The 17,370-nt window shown below is 43.7% G+C and overlaps 1 long non-coding RNA gene across 1 annotated transcript; it reads right to left on the minus strand.

The window, feature by feature from the left end:
* Positions 1 to 357: 357 nt before the first annotated feature.
* LOC127675135 (uncharacterized) lies at positions 358 to 10,921 on the minus strand. Its single transcript, XR_007975440.1, has 5 exons — positions 10,396 to 10,921; positions 7,328 to 7,420; positions 4,509 to 4,789; positions 4,115 to 4,173; positions 358 to 491 (listed from the first exon to the last, which is right to left on the minus strand). It is a non-coding gene; the product is annotated as an uncharacterized LOC127675135 (long non-coding RNA).
* Positions 10,922 to 17,370: the final 6,449 nt, after the last annotated feature.

The following is a 17,370-nucleotide window of genomic DNA, read 5'->3' on the forward strand; positions in this document are numbered from 1 at the left end:
ATCTTTCTGCAGTGTCTTCCTTGCCACAATGGGCTAAAACCCTCTGACACTCTGCATGTAAACAAGTGCTGTTCTTTATGTTGCTATGTCAGATGATTTGCCACAGTGACAACAGAAAGTAATTAATATAGAAAGTAAAAGCAGTAATATTTTTAGGTAAAGGCCAGCAGAAGAGGTACACAGTTGTGCTTGTTACAGAGCAGTTCCATCCAGCATGCTCCATGGTCTTGTCAGGCATTTTAACACACTATATAATGAAACTTAAGGCAGTGGCTAACTCTAATGATTACATCGTTATAAAATACAGCCAAAAGAAAAACTCCCAGCAAGCCAGTGTATTTTTATTTTTTTGTCAGAGATACTTAAGGAATGAATCTTGGTATCATGGCCAGGCATCTCAGCAACTGGTGGGTTTCATATTTGCTTATATAAATAAATTTTGATTTCTCATTCTGATCAAGATAACTCCAAATCCCATTTTCCACTGTTATCTAGAAAATAAACAAATATTTATTTGAATGAATAGATGAGCACACAGGAAATTGACAGCGCCTGCGCATGAAAGGAGAACTGAGAAGTAGGCCAGCCTGTGCATGATCTGTTGGGCTGAAGGGGATGTGACACTGACTCAACAGTCTAGGGTCGTGGACAATTTAATATCCACTTTTATGGGGGGGTGGATGGTCAGGGTGTCTTGGGTTCATGGATAGCAAAAAGGGGATGAAAGAACTATCTCCTCAAGCTGGAGCCTTCCATGTGAAGCAAGATGAGGAGAAATCTGCCCAGTGACCCAGAAGGGTTTATCTGTTTTGTCCTAGCCTGAATGGAAAAAGAAAAAATCTTTTGAGAAAATTTTGACCTGTATCTTGTGAAGGTTTGAAATTGAATACATATTACTTGTGCAGTCTAGGAAGCCTCAAGCTGAGAAGTTTTTATATGACTGATAAGGAACCCCCAGAGAGCTGGTTAGAAACAAACAAATGTCACAGAAGGACATTCCATCAATTAGGCTTTGTAACGTTTGTACACATAAAACTCTGCTTAAGATGAGTACATGATTCAAAAGTATGGAATCAAAGAAGAAACAATCAATTATGAACAAGAACAGCAGGACTAAATAGCCAAGAATTTTAGATAACCATGTATTAGAGACCATAAATGAGCATATTTGAAACGAGTCAAAGCATACATGCAGAAACATAGGAAACAGTATGATAAAGAACTAGTATGTGTGAAAAGGCTAACTAAACATACTCATTAAATACAAACTTTCATGTACATGTTAAATAGTAATTACTAAACCAGTGTTGTTGGAGAATTACCCAGAATGTAGCACAGGGAAATAAAACTAAGAGAAGGAGGTGAAAGATATGGAGGATAGGTTAGGCTTTCTCACATCCTAATAGGAATCCAGAGAAAAAGATCAGAAAGAATATAGGGGAAGCAGTGATGACGTAAGTGGGATGACAGAACTGATGAGCATAAATTCAGGATTCACTAACCCCCACTAGGATGTATACAAGTAAATGTACTAGCACACACTTCTATATAATCATTGCATTCAGGGTTAGGTGGGCAGATCTAATGAGGACCCCTAATCTATAAAGAGAGTTCCAGGACAGCCAAGATTACATAGTAACACCAACACCCTTTAAAAAGCATTAAAACCTAGACACATTATAGTAAGTTCCCCCAAAGAAAGAATATATTAAAAGCAATCAGAACAGATAGATTACAGGGGAATGGAGAGACGGCCCAGTGGTTAAGCATATGCAATGTTCATGCAAATGCTTCAAGTTTGTCTCAAGCACCCCCCATCAGGCTCACAACTGCCAGTAACTCTGGTGCTCATCAACTAAACATGGGTTTAGTTGTTGTTGTTTTGTTTTGTTTTTTGTTTTTGCTCTTGTAGAGGACTGGGGCGGGGGGGTGTTCCCCAGCACTCATATGCCAGCTAACAACTATCTGTAACTCCAGTTCAAGAGGAGCTGTCGCCCCTTCTGGATGCCACAGGCACTGCATGTATAGCATAAGCAAAATACCCATACACAGAAAATAAAAATAAATATGCCTCTTACCAAACCAAAACAAAGCAAAACAAAAAACCCAAAACCTTAACAAAAGAATGACATAACATTGGCAGATTTTTTTTTATCAGAGACAATAAAATCCTGAAGAAGATGAAATGATATCTTCAAATTACAGAGTGAAAACAATTTACCTACAATTGAATAACTTGTTACATGATTAGTCAAGAGGAAAGGTGAAATTAACACATTTTCAGGCAGATAAGAACTTTCTGCCATTAACAGATCATTGCTGACAAGACTCTTAAAAGCTGTACTCTATACAAAAGAGAAATTGATTCCAGAAGATGTGGGATATGGGATATTCTGTTAAATAAATAAAATAGTGAGCATAGATTTGTGAGATAATAGCAATATCATATAATCTTAAAGATGAAAACAAGACAGTTTTGAAATGGCAACGTAATATCATGAACTCTGAAGGGAGATTAATGGAAGTAAAGTGCCCTAAGGTCTTCCTTGAATTCGATAAGATAAAGAACACAACTACCCAAGAACTTAAGCTTCGTTATGCCAAATATGTATATGAAAAAATAAGGGTCACATTGAAAATGTGGAAATAGAGTGTATAATTTCCAATCCAGTAGAGGAGGTAAAAGAGACTAAAGAAATGCTAAGTGCAATCTTTAACCTTGGTTGTCAACTTGACAAACCTGGAAGGGGGAAACCTCAATGAAGGAAGTACCTCCATCGGACTGGCTTGTGGCAATGTCTGTGGGGCACTGCTTCAATGAATGATTGATGTGAAAATAAGCAGCCCATTGTGAGTGGTGCCACTCCTAGGCAGGTGGCCCTGGACTACACTGGAAAGCTCACTCAATATGAGCAGGGGAGGCAAGCCAATAAGCAGCATGTCTCCATGGCCTCTGCTTCAGTTCCTGTCTCCAAGGTCCTGCCTTGAGTTCCTGTCCTGACTTCTCTTGATGGTGGATGGTAATCTGTAAGTTGCTGGGTTTGGTCACAGTGTTTTTGTTTTGTTTTTTTTTCTCACAATCACAGGAAACAAACCAAGACATCAAGTATTCTATTAGAAAAAATAGAGACTAGAAAAAGAATCCTGGTAAATAGGAGAAGATAAGTACCTGACAGGAGAAAATAAATGGGTTAAATACTCTAGTCACAGCTGGTCACAGCCTAACAGGCATATCTCCAAGGCTAATGTCTGGGGCCAGTCTGGGCACTTAGTGAGAGTCCAAGAGCATAACAACAACAGTAGCACCAGTGTTCTGCATGTGGTGGTACTCAGAATTTCAGCACACTCACTGAGCACTGGAAGCTGAGGTGGGAGGATCACTTGAGTCCAGAACTTCTAGACCTGCTAGGCTTATATATTTGGATCCTGTGTCACAAACAAAACAAGTGACCCTCCTCTCGAACGTCCAGTTATGAAATATGTGGAAAGAAAGAATGACCTTCTAACTTAGTAAGTATATCACTCTATAAAGACCCCTTTCTTCCAAGTACATTCATGTTACTCTTCAGCAAATTTCTAAAAGCAGACACAGAGTAGCGGGGTAGTAGGTAGAAAAAAGAAGAGTGTTTGAACATGCCAAGGTATTGTTGTTCCCTATCCTTCTCCTCCTTGTCCTCTTTCTTCTTCTCAAAAAATGTTATTAGAAAGTGTAAAATAAGTTTGCTAAATGCATTACTCATGCCAATTACAATAAATATAAGTGGGTTAAAGTTTACTAGTCAGAAACCAGCCTCCTCTTGCATGCTTCCCTCTCGTTTGTTGTCTTAAGAATAACATAGAATATTGTACTGCCCTGGTTATCTAAGTTTCGATTTCTGGAGTTTCACTTAGTTGCCTGTGAGCATTCATGTCCTATAAACATATGGAACACACCAGGAATAAGCAATTCCGCTATTCTGGGTAGCATGATGAAATCTCAGCCTCTCCTCTCCATCTTGCTTAATGTGAAAATTATTCTTTTGTCCAACATATTCATACTGCATGTTCTCTTTCTGTGGTTTATTTATAAGTGGCACACATGTATAGAAAAAATCAATACACAGTGTGGGCATACCTGTAGTTATAGGCATCCACTGAGGACATGTCCCTCTTGGATAAGGGGAGACCCTGTAGCTAAAAGTGAATGAATGGAGAAAAATAAAATGAAGTTTGAAATTTTAGTATCTGACAAAATGGAATACTGAAGGTAATAGCACATCAAATGACAAAGGAAGGTAAGATATACTAGGAGAAGGATTCATAGATTTAGAATATATAACAATTGTGATTATTTATGTAACAAGTTCTTAAGTGCTTATGATAATCCTGATCATTGTTCTTGGTTGAAATAATACAGCACAGACAACAAACATGTGTCTTCATTGACATTTACAGTCTATGCAGTTCTCAACATAGCGGCAAGTATTTCAAGCAACAGTGGGCAGGACTGGAGGATGAAACAGACAAACCTGGAGGGGTAGATGGAGATGTTAAGAGTTCTCTCTCTCTGAAAACAAGTGAGCAATAAAAATGAACGAAATCAAGCTGCTGGAGATTTGGACCACTCAGTGAATGAACTTGAATGGATTTCAGGAAAATCTGACATATTGTTTTTGAACGCACAGAATACACTTCTGCAATAAGAGATGAGAACACAGCCATGGAGGCAGTGTGAGTAAACTCCAGAGACTCAATCTCATTCACATTCAGGCTCTTTGACGTTGAGTCCAGACACTTCTTTCTGGAAGACCTTTTGGAAGACAAGCCAGGAGAAGATGGAATGACTGTTCTCTGCAAACTCTCTGCCTTCCTGGAGCAAAAGTACAATCAAAATGGTAATAATTGCAGTCTAGATCTACAAACACGACTGGCCCTCTTCTACCACAGGGGCATAGCTTATGTTGGCCCCTGGTTCTTTTCATCTCTGTTCTTGCCCATGCTATGAGTTTCTCCTCGGATGAAATGAAAGGGCACCTAGCCCAGAAGGAGGTGCTTTCTTCCCCTGGCCCTTGAATAGGACTTCCACTTACCTGTACCTTGGCTCTCAGAGTGGTTGCCTGGGTAACAGGAGTGGTTTTAGTGGCAGTACAAGTTTTCCTTTGCACTCAGCTGGACTCTCCCATTTCAGAGCAAGGTTGCCTGATTTGTGGGGTGGCCCCTGTCAGAAGCCACCCCCTCACCCACCAGCTACAAAAGGCATCACCGGAACTTCCCCTCCAGAAGTTAGATGCCCCCAGGTGTTTATAGGAGAAAACCTGTCTCCAGAAAGGCCTCCTTTTGATACTTTTGTCTCCTTCCCAAAGCATTGACATAAAAAAAATTCATCTCAGGGCTATGGATGTGGCTTGGTGATAGTGGAGCCACAGTAGGGAGGGGGCTGGAGATGGTTCATGCTTCTACTTCTATAGTGAAGCCAGGATTCCTGGCCGTGACTCAGGGGCAGAAAAAGAGGTTTCACGGCAAGTCAATATGAAACTGAGTTGGAGTTTAGTAAGAATAGATTTTAACCATGATTTTAGTTAAGGAAAGGACACTATGCTCCCAAGTAGGGATGTGGGCTTCCTGTAAGTTTCCCTTCAGTATCTTAATAGCCATACACAGATGATTTTGTTGGCTTCTAATGTTATATTTGCCCAAGAAGTTTCTGAAATGTTGTGCCCCCACCTCCAGTAAAAAAAAAAGATCAGAGGGAGGGAAGTTCTTGAGTTGCGATGGATAGTATTACAGCTGATGACTAAAATCACAGGTCCCAAGGTTGGATAAGAGGCCAAAATATTTTTTCATTGTAAACACAGTTCATAATCTTGTTTGTGACATTCTCCAAAAATTGCAGAAATTTCCTCTAGGCTTAGGCATGTCTAACATTCTTCTTTGAAATCTCTCTGTAAAGGGAATCTTGTTGCTGGGTCAGCAGCCGCCTAACCATCTATCTATCTATCTATCTATCTATCTATCTATCTATCTATCTATCTATCTATCTATCTATCCATCCATCCATCCATCTATGCATCCATCCATCCATCCATCCATCCATCCATCCATCCATCCATCCATCCATCTATGCATCTATCCATCCATCCATCTATCTATCTATCTATCTATCTATCTATCTATCTATCTATCTATCTATCTATCTATCTGTCTGTCTGTCTGTCTGTCTGTCTGTCTGTCTGTCTGTCTGTCTGTCTGTCCGTCCGTCCATCCATCTGTCTATCTATCTATCCATCCATCCATCTATCCATTTATCTATCTATCTATCTATCTATCTATCTATCTATCTATCTATCCATCCATCCATCCATCCATCCATCCATCTATCTATCTATCTATCTATCTATCTATCTATCTATCTATCTATTTATCTATCTATCTTTGTATGTGTTCATACCTGCATCAGATTCTCTGGGACTGGAATTACAGAAGAGTAGGAATTGCCATGTTGGTACTGGGAACCAAATTCAGGTTATCTGAAGGAGCAGTAGATGCTCTTAACCACTGAGCCACTTCCCCAGCCCCAGTATTCTGGAATTCTTGAATCTCAGCTGGTAAGATGCTTCAATCAGACTCTGGGGTAAGAGATTCCTTTCCTTTTTCATGTCCCCTGAATTTTCACTATCTTTCTATCCTGCCTCAGTACATCATTTGCCTAGCACGCACTGACCCCTGGGTCCAATCACCGGTGCTTTAAATAAAATAAAATAAAATAAAAATTCACTTATTGTTATTTAAAGCAAATTCTTGAACTTAAAAAATAAGTCCCTCATATATATATCCATTTACTTTAATTGGAAGATTCTATCTTTATCCCCCAAACCTAGTGTCAATAGATATTTTTAGGGCCACATCTGATTCTCTTCCCTTCACCACTATTTTTGTCTTGAAAAAAATTTCACGAATATGGGAGCATTAAAAGGAATCAAAGAGTAACGCCCCCCCCCCTCACACTTACTTCGTGGGAAACACATCAAATCAAGCCAAAAACAAAACCCACAAAATAAAGCTGCAGCTGAAGCAGACAAACAGAAGTTCAAAATCCACGCTTATTCCTGGATAACTGCCTTTACGATGTGACGCTCAACTCTCACCCACATACTTAAAAAATAAATGAATCTTTTGATTGGCATTTGGAGTATTGGAATCTGAACCCAGGCTTTATTTTTAAAGCCTGTTCCCATTTGTATTCACGGGCAAGCTTTGCTCTCTGCCTCCATCCCTGCCTTTTGACATTTAGATGTTACCCAAGGTAATAAGTGGCCCAGATTTGAGCTCCAAAGTGGAGGTGGGTTACCTCGTCCTGGGTTACAGCTGGAGCTCTTTCATGCGGACTGCTCTGTTACTTAATGGTACGGAGTAGTTAATTTAGTCTCACATTTGAAAACACCTAGAAAAAAAAAGGTAGTCAGTTGCTGCAGAAGCTTCTTCCCAGTGTCCCTGGCAGAGTGGGCCTCAGCTAATGCATCCATTTTCACAGCTGCTGAGCACTTACTGGGACCAAGGTGTCTGCATTTGTGATCTTCAGCCTTCCTTGAAGGTGTGGGCAAAAAATTTTAGGCTCATTACTGTACCGTTTTCTCCTCTTTCAATTTTTTTTTTTTTGTTTAGAAAGATGTCAAATCTCCAGAAAGAGACAAAGGAGAGAAAGGATAGTACATTGGGCACCTAGACACCCTACATCTTGATTTAAGAATTATTATTTTTGCAATAGCTGTTCATCTGTCTGTCCATGTAATTGCTTGCCTTTTTCCTAACCCATTAGAGTTTTGTTTTAAAACTCTAAGCCAGGTGTATGATAATACTACAGAGGCTGTGGCGAGAATTTGATTGTGTGTGTGTGTGTGTGTGTGTGTGTGTGTGTGTGTGTGTGGTGGAGGGGTGGTAGTAGAGAGAGAAGGGTGAGGGAGAAAAAGAAGGAGAAAAGGAAGGGAGAAAGAGAGGGAAGGGAGAGGAGGAGCAGAAGGACACACACACACACACAGAGAGGACATGAGAATTAATTTACCAGGCATCATGACATTTCCCATCTAAATATTGCATCCTGAACTTCCAAACCACAAGACCATTTTTATATGCAGGGAGTTTATACCAAAAAAAAAAAAAGCCATACTCCAAACTTCCATTTTGCCAATAGTTCCCTCACGAAATGCTCATTTCCTAATTCAGAATGCAACCTGGAATCAATATTGCATTTAGTTGTCATGTCTCTCCAGCCTTCTTCAAGCTGTTTCTTTCTGCTTTGGATTCTTTCTGCCCCATCACCTACTACCGCCAGAGGGCACTGTGAGTGAGAGGCGTGGCAAATAAATTTGGAGGCAGACGCATCATCCTGCCCCTCCTTGTTTCCTATGGTGTCTAGATGCTTACAGAAACTGTGTACCAGCTTTGTCCATCATTAAAATGGAGGTATTGGGCTAGGCTTTCAGCACTGGGGTAGAGACTAAGTGTGGCAACCTGGTCAAGTTCTCTGCGGGTTTGTTTCCAGAATCTATTTCTTGAGCATTCCTTCTGCTGTTCTATGAGGTGAAGGTAAACTAGTGAACGAACACAGGGCTTGACAGTTTGGCAGGTACATTTGACAGATAACCTCACAGCTTAGCACTGGGTAGGGGAACGCGTTCAATGATTATTTGTTTCAGTTAAGATACTTTGCGTGGAGCTCAGTGGTTAAGGGCACTTGTTTCTTACAGAGGACCTGGGCTCAATTCCCAGTATCCACATGGGGGTGGGATTATGGCTCCAAACCACCTGCCACTCCAGTTCCAGGGGATTCACTGCCCTCTTCTGGACTCCACAGGCACTGCATGCACCACATGGTGTATGGAGGCAAGAAAAGATACTCTATCCCTGCATGGTGGCCCATGCCTTTACATCCCAGCACTTGGGAGGCAGAAGCAGTCATATGTCTGACTTCCAGGCTGGCTAGCCTGGTCTATGGAGTGAGTTCTAGGACAGCCAGGGCTACACAGAGAAACCCAGTCTCCAATCCTGCTCTTCCCCACTCTCCCAAGGGCACTCTGTATAGAAAAGCGGAGCCTCTGTGTCTCATTAATCTCAGTGGCCTCAATGCCTACTGCAGCACCTGAGCACACACTAGCAACCGATGACTGGATTCTTTTAGTACTGACTTTGAGGACTAGTCAACCATAGACACTTCTTGGAAACTCTCATTCTCCTTGGTCCTCTCCTAGTATTCTGGAATGGACTGAGCTCTGGAAGGGATCTCTTTTGAGGAACAGCCTGGCTTGCTGGGATTGAAAAGATATCCACCAGCCATTTTCAAAGAAACCACAAATTAAGGCCCATGTTTTACTCATTAGTCAACTGGCAAAAGGAAAAGACGCTGCAAGAATGGGAACAGCAAAGAAGCGGAAGGCTTGAAGGGAGGATGGGAAATGGCATCACAGGTCCTCGGGTGAGTGTGAAGAGCCCGAAGGTGGTTAGGAACGTGAACTCTTCAAGAGTTGAAGGTTTGAGTGGGGACGAGAAGATCAGTTTGCGGGAGGATTAAACTAAGGGGATGCTGTTTGGAGAAGGGTGGGGGTGGGTAGTGTAAGGGACTGTCTGGGCAAAGACGTGGAGCTGGGATGTATCATGAATTGTAGGTTGAGCATCTTGCCATGTTCAGGGGCGGAGACCGGCCTCCACCCACTAAGAGATCTCTCTCTCTTTTCCTTGACCCATGGGCAGTAGGTAGGAGATTACTATGCCCTCTATTATCATTGGATGACCTACTCAATGGTAGAGCCCTGGGTTCAAGCCCCAGCACTATAAACAAACAAACAAACAAACAAACAAACAAACAAAGCATGCAGTTAGCCCGATGGCTAAAAGTGCTTGCCCTTTGGGGGAATTGAACATAGGCCTGGAGTATGCTGGGTTAGTTCTGTACCACTGAGTGCTCTCCTTAGACCTGTAGTCCAAGCAGGTCTCGAACTCAAACTCCTCCTGCCTCAACCTCCTGAGCAGCTGAGATTACAGGCCTCTGTAATTCCTAGGTCCTGGTGAGAGGAAACGAATTCTCTTGATGGCACTTTACAAAGACACAGATGAGATGGCTCATGGGGTGAAGCAGGTTTAGACTGGTCACAAGGTGCACACCTTGACCCTCCACTGTTTTGCCTGTGTGACCCTAGGCGGGCTACTTAACTTCCTTGAGGCTCAACTTTGTCCCTTGTAAATTGTAGAGGCTATCTACCCGAGAAGCTGGTGGGTGGCTTAAGTGAGGACACATATTGAATAATGGGTAGACAGTATGAGAACTATGCTGTCCCCAACGTTCTGGTTTAATGAGGCGCTACTGCGATATCTTGCCCACATACTGTATTTCCCAAGGAGAAGTCTGAGCTCAGCACCACTTACCTAGAAACGCACAGGTCTAGAGCCCAGGCTTTGAGCTCTTGGGCTCAGCTCCTCCACACACGGGCTGAAAGCAGATGGTCGGGGAGACAGACAAAGCCAGGCAGGAGAAGCAGCAACTTGCTCTTGAACCAGCTGACAACCCCCCTCTCCTCACAGCCTCACCCTAGGCCGGGAGCGCGTGCTGGCAAGAGGATTAAATCAATGGCAATTCACATCTCTCCAGAAACCGGCTCCCTGATCCGAACTAATAAGCAAATCATTAGTGAATTAGGGCTGGGGAGGGCTCAGCGCAGCGTTCCTTAAACTCCAGCTGAACGTATGACAGGCGTCGAAACCCCAACCATTTTCCTAGGCGGCCTTGAGATGATCACACCACAGAAGACTATTTTTGTGCTAAACTGACAACTACGCTACCCCTTCCCCAACTCAGCCAGATCCCAGAACCCTTGGGAGGAGCTACCACAGGCTAGCTGAACCTCACCTCTTCCTACCGCAGCTAACCACAGCCAATGGCACGAACCCTTTCCTTCCTTACCAGGCTGCAAACCCTGAGTATGTTTGCAACAGTAAGGACAACCAAGAAGCCAAACTGCCTCCCCCTCCCCCAGCCCTGGGCACAAACTTGGCCCCCTCACTCATTTCCTGGTGAAAGCCCCATTATCTCTCATTTACATCTAAACTAGCTTTTCATACTATTTTAAAGGCCGCTCCTCCCCTTCTGTAATCTCCCTGTGCATGAATTAAAAGTTGATTCTTGAAGCGCGCAGATCTTGGGGGCAGTTTCTTTTTCCTCCTTATTTGCATACGCTGTTTTGGACTAACCCTTTTATTTCCTCCCAATTATGATTTCTGGTGTGTTTTCCAGAGCTTTACAACATGGCATCTGATTATACACAAAGCTTCAGAATAAAGCCCTGTTTTTCCCTTCATTAACGACACAAAGGATGGCTGTATGATCCACACAGCACTTTGTGATTTAATACAGCTTACGCTCGAAATCGCACCCGGCTTGGGCAAAGCAGATTTGGGAGTGAATCAACGCATTTTCTTGCTGCCAGGAGCTCCCTTGCAGATTCCAGCAAATTCTTTCACCACACGGAATTAGCATTTGATTAAGCTCTGCAGACACGTTCAAACTTTTACCACTGAGTCCTGGCAGGGCTGTAGTAATCTGCGGAGAGAGGGAGAGGGATGTAGAACAGCCATGGCTACCTGGCCTGTCCCCAACAAATTGAGGGAGAGGGTACCTGAAAGTGAGGTGTGTGTGTGTGTGTGTGTCTGACAGTGAGGAACATTGGGTGTCTACTTGAGTTAGGACCTTTCTTTCTTACACTTAACTCTAGACAAGCTTTCTCACTTAGCGTGCTTTCTAATGGAGCACGTTGATAGTTATGATTCTAGGACTCAGGAGGGATATGACCTTCAACTAGAACCTGCCTGGTCTCGGGTCTGGGGAAATGGGAAGACCCTTCCCCAGCACCCACTTAGAATGAGCTGGAGTTACTTCTCATTAAGCTTCCCAGCAGCCTGAGTAGAAAATCTCGACCATTTCTATTATGCAAATATGAGAAGCGGAAGTTTATCAAACTGGGGCTTTGTACCTCGAAAGTGGGTGTGCCAGCATGGGGGGGGGGCTATAAAGGCTTTATTGCCACAACTTTGGGGTGATTGCTTCCCTCGCAAATCTGCAAAAGCTGGGAGCACGATTGAATTATGCAGGTCTTCCAAACAGGTGGCAATAAAAACTTTACAGTCTCCCACACCATCACATATTTTGTTTATGCCTCTTAGGTGTCTTATTTTGTTACAGGGTTTTTTCTTCCTTCCTTCTTTTTTTTTTTTAACTCTTCTGTTACTATGGAAACAGAAATAGGTGGAGGTGGTTCTGGCTACCTGTTTTGTTAGACAGAAAGCAAGTGAACTATCACCGTGCACTCTGATAGATGGAATAACTGACATTTGGGGAGGGTGGGAACTAATTAGTTCTGGAATATCATAGCTATTGAATCCTTTCTTTGGGGGAAGAGAGGGAGTGAAGGGAAACGTGTCCATTTCACAGATGGTAAAACAGAGGGACAAAACAGGTCTTTCTTGCAGTCAGCAAGCCAGAAGAAAACAGCAAAAGGGACAAGAAACTTTGTGTCTGCTTTCCTAGGGCTTCAAAGCCAAAATTAGTGGTGCCCTTTTGGTAACCCGAGGTCAGGCTGCAGTGACATCTGCTGGTAGAGACAGAAGTGGCCCTAGCAGGATTTTCTGTTGTTGGCAACTGCCAGGCCAGGAGCTTGTGGGTCTGTCTAGTCTGCAGTGTTGGCTCCTGGGTGCCTTCCTTGGCTGGGAAAGCGAGTTGCACAGCTCTCCCTTGTCCTGACTGAGATAAGAAAAGCAGACTGAGATGGTGAGTCATGGGCGTTATGAGGACTTGGGTCCAGATCCCAGATGCCCTTCCCGATTCTAGTCACCAGCTAGTGGGAAGGGATATCCAAGATGGGTCTGGTGGTTCTTGTTGCCAACCAAAGAGTTCTCTCACTTGGGGGGGGGGGTCCTGTGTCTTTTTTTGGGAGAGGTTCCAACTCTTATTTTTCATAGGAAAAAAATAGGATGGAGGAGGCAGTTAAGGGCAGTTTCAGAGGAGTCTGGATGATGCCCTTGACATTATCAGCAACTGCAGAGATGAGGAGTCCCTGAAGGGAGAACTGTCTCTTGGGGACACTCATGTACATGACAGCATCCTCACAGAATGAGGAAGTTGATGGGAGAGCTCATTGATAATTAAGGAAGATCTTAGTTCATAACCTCCTTGGGAACTTGACAAATGCCCAGTCCTGCCCTGAGTCTTGGCTTCCCCATTTAAAGGAGCCTGACTATACTAGTGGCCTAGCTCTCTCCCTTGGAGACATGTGATAACTATCAACATCTGTAGAATATGACGCCCAACAAAGGGCTGTCAGGCATTCCTGTTTTCGCGGGAGGTCGTATGTCAGCGGCATCCTTGTGTCTTTTAGAACTGGTTAGGCCTAGGAAGCTCCATCCAACCATGTTAGAGTCTCCTATGACAATGACCCTCTGACAGTGTGCAGATCTGGGCTGCTTCAGCAGCAGCTTGGTACCCTGGAAGTGACAACCTAACACAGAAATCAAGAATAAATACTTTAGAACTTCAATGTGTCAGAGCCATTCTATGTCCTAATTTAGTATATGTGCTGCCGAAGTGACCACCCATTCTATGTCCTATTGACTCCAAAGGCCATTAAAACTTAGGGCTTTAAAATATGGAACCCTCCCCCACCTTCTATAGTTGTTCTTTTATTTATTTATTTATTTTTTATTTCACAAGAGATTCGTCTGTGAAGGCTTGGGGGAAAAGCAACCAAACAAGAAATAACAGGTCCTTCACCGCAAATCATTTGAGAAGCACTGTTCTGTGGGGTCCTTTGGCCAGCTTCCTATAGCTAGCTGCCTATAGAGAGCTGTCCTCACCTCTGTGACATCACTTGGGCAGCTAGGGACAGCTATCTACTTTCTCACCAAATCAAGTTGTAAATGGCCGTCTCTGTCAGAAAGGCCTGTTCCATGCTGCTGGCCAGGCTGGCCATAGTGTATGAGGGATATTTATCCAACTGTTGGTGCTCTCTTAGCCATACCTACCTGCCAAGGGGGCTCCTAAGATCTCTGTTCTCTCCATCTTCCCAGGCTTGGGAAGCTGAGTGAGAAACCAAAAGGCCCTCTCCCAGCTCCTTTTTCTTTCTGCTCTAAGTGGACCTGAGTGGATGGAAGGAGCTATTGAAGAAGCAAGTGAGCCTTCATGGTCTACTTCATTAGGCTGCGAATCCCTGGACCCACTATCCACACAGGCCCAACTTAGACTTGTTTTTCGTCTGTGTGCATCATCTCGGGGGACTGCCCCTCCCCCTGCCCATTCCTGTGGACCTCCTTTTCCAGGTGCCATGTCCTGTGGTACACTCTTTGCGCTGAACCTGCCTGTGGGGCGGGGGTGGGGTGGGGGGATGGGTGGGGTTGTGAGTTGGAGTCAGTTATCTCTCTGGATTTGGTATGCCCCATCATACATATTAAGTTGTTTGCAGTACTGGTTATGCTGGAAGTGAGGAAAGACTCCCAAAACATTCTTAGTCATTGAGATCTATCTGATTTTGTTTTCTACTTTCTGTGGTCTTGGGAAATTAATGGTACAGCTTCCATGATCTTGTATGTAATCTGGGGATTACAAAAATCTCCTTCGTATGCTTGCCCTAGATTTAAACAAAACAAAACAAAGTGAGGAAGGACTCCCAAAACATTCTTAGTCATTGAGATCTATCTGATTTTGTTTTCTACTTTCTGTGGTCTTGGGAAATTAAAGGTACAGCTTCCATGATCTTGTATGTAATCTGGGGATTACAAAAAATCTCCTTCGTATGCTTGCCCTAGATTTAAACAAAACAAAACAAAGTGAGGAAGGACTCCCAAAACATTCTTAGTCATTGAGATCTATCTGATTTTGTTTTCTACTTTCTGTGGTCTTGGGAAATTAAAGGTACAGCTTCCATGATCTTGTATGTAATCTGGGGATTACAAAAATCTCCTTCGTATGCTTGCCCTAGATTTAAACAAAACAAAACAAAAAACAAAACAAAACAAAAAAAACAAAAAACAAACAAATGAAAAAGAGGATGCTGGGCAGGGGGAGAGGCATGAGTAGGGACAGGACATGTCAGCTATTCTAGAGTTCCCTCCTTCCCACCCCAGAGGCTAATCACTTAAGGTTTTTCCTACCCTGCCTCTGTGGATTTGCCCTTCTCTGGGAAAGGCCCATTTACCATGCTTCTCTGCTGCACCTCCACCAGGGGACTCAGCTTAGTAGGCCAGCCCAAAGGAATTTTGTGTAGGCAAATGGATGCCTTCTTCTGGTACATGGTGGGGAGTGCTTGTGGATGACTGCACCTGGGTGGGTAGGCACCTTCCATTTCCCTGTCACGTGACCCAAGCTCTCAAGCTCTCAAAGCCAACACTAGCATTCTTTCTACGGACCATTGGCAGGTGCTGGACTAGAAAGGCAGTCCAGTTGAGCAGATCCTCTGACCACTACTCAATCTTATGGGTTCTTTTGAAGGGAGTTGGGACTTTTCAGAATTCATAGTTGAGGCAGCAAGCAGACTAGAGCCAGGGCATGCTGGACAAGCTTGTAGCAAGGTTGTGGTTGAGCCATTCCACAAACAGACGGGCCATAAAAGATAAGGGGCATGCCTGGGAAAACTCCTATGGGTCAGACACTATCTGGACTGGAGTCTCCTGTCTCCTGTCCCTTGGATGCAGTTTAAAATGACCTTCCTGCTAACAAAAATAAGCCACCCTCCTACATTGCTGACAGCCCGATCTGCATGTATGCCAAAAAACCCCACCCTGCGCGCCAGAATCCCCCGCCAATGTTTGAATCAGCAAATCATGTGTAACCGCGCCAAACCCCCCTGACAACCCCCTGACTTTTCCTATATAAACCCCTAACTTTTGAGCCTCAGGGTTGACTCCTCCTGTCTCCTGTGTGAGATACGTGTCGATCCAGAGCTCTCTCGTGTTTCCTTGGGTGTACGCTATCCCGAGAATGGAGTGGGGGTCTCCCCAAAAGGAGGTCCTACACTTTCAAACTGTTACATGACCTCATTCCCAAGCTTGCCTGGAGCCAGCATTATATTTCAAGTATGCAGATAATCTCTTTCCCTGTATGCTGCTAATTTTATAAATTATATTTGCATATATTTTTTCCTCTCTATCTTTAGTGTCGTCCCCTGCTCCTGGTAGAACATTCTCCACAGCCTTTTACCTTCCTTAGCCTGTTTGCATGATTCAAACACACACACACACACACACACACACACACACACACACACACACACACAAATACAATCCAGAGGAGGAGTAGCAATAAATCAAGCCATTATATTAATTATTGTCATGATTGTAGTTCTCCGGAGCTGAAAGGTGGTAGGGGCGATGAATATTTTAACACCTATTTAATGTCAAACTTGGTAGTTTTAAAGCTCTGCAGTTTCTTTGACTCTTCCCTCTGGAAAGTTCTCCAAGACACTGATAAGTCTAGACAAACCTAATGGAGAGCTACTGAGCAGCTGCTAGACACTTTGCTGGCAGCAGGAGGTCAGCTGGGGTTTCCTGAGGTGTGCTAGAATTTGTGGAAGAGTGGTGCCCACTGCTTGTGTCTCCACGCCTTTGATGATGAGGTTTTGCGTGCGTGTGTGTGTGGTTTTTGTCCTGTTGCTGTGAGAAGATACCTGAATTAAGCAATGCAAAGAAAAGATGGGCTCATTTTCTCTCACGACGTGAGGGTCCAAGTCCATCATGGTGGGATGCCACCAACGGTGGACAACGAGAGTGTGCTGAGTGCAGGTGTCCAGCTTATGTCCAGGACCCCACCTACCTTCAGGATGGGTCTTTCCCCCCTTCAAATTAAACCTCTCTGGAAACACTTTCACAAACACGCCCAGAGGTGTGTTGCCATGGTGATTCTAAATCCGGTCAAGTTGACAAAGAAGATTAACCAACACAGTTCTCAACCTCATGCCCCAGCATGCATTGCAGCTGTGCTCTCTTTCAATAAAGTGCGAATGTTTACGGCCAGACTCTGGATGTTCCAGGTGCTACTGTAAGACAAATTACTTTCAAACTTAGCAGCCTGAGACCATTTATTAGAATCCTTGCAGACTCTGCTCGCCGGCAACTGAGCCAGAACCCAGCAGAAATGGCTTGTTTCTGCTTTAGGGCCCTTGAAGGCTCAGAGTCTGAGGGCTGGAGCCATTAGAAAGTCTAGGCGTTCATAGTATCCGGTAGTTGAGTCTGGCTGCCAGCTGAACTCTTAGCTGACCTCTCCTGTAGCCCAGAGTTCCTCTTGAAATGGTGATTGGGTTCCAAGGGTGATGACAGACTCAGTGTCAGTTTCTTTTTCTTTTCTTTTCTTTCTTTCTTTCT

Source organism: Apodemus sylvaticus, chromosome X (genome assembly GCF_947179515.1).
Source record: "Apodemus sylvaticus chromosome X, mApoSyl1.1, whole genome shotgun sequence".
NCBI lineage: Eukaryota > Metazoa > Chordata > Mammalia > Rodentia > Muridae > Apodemus > Apodemus sylvaticus.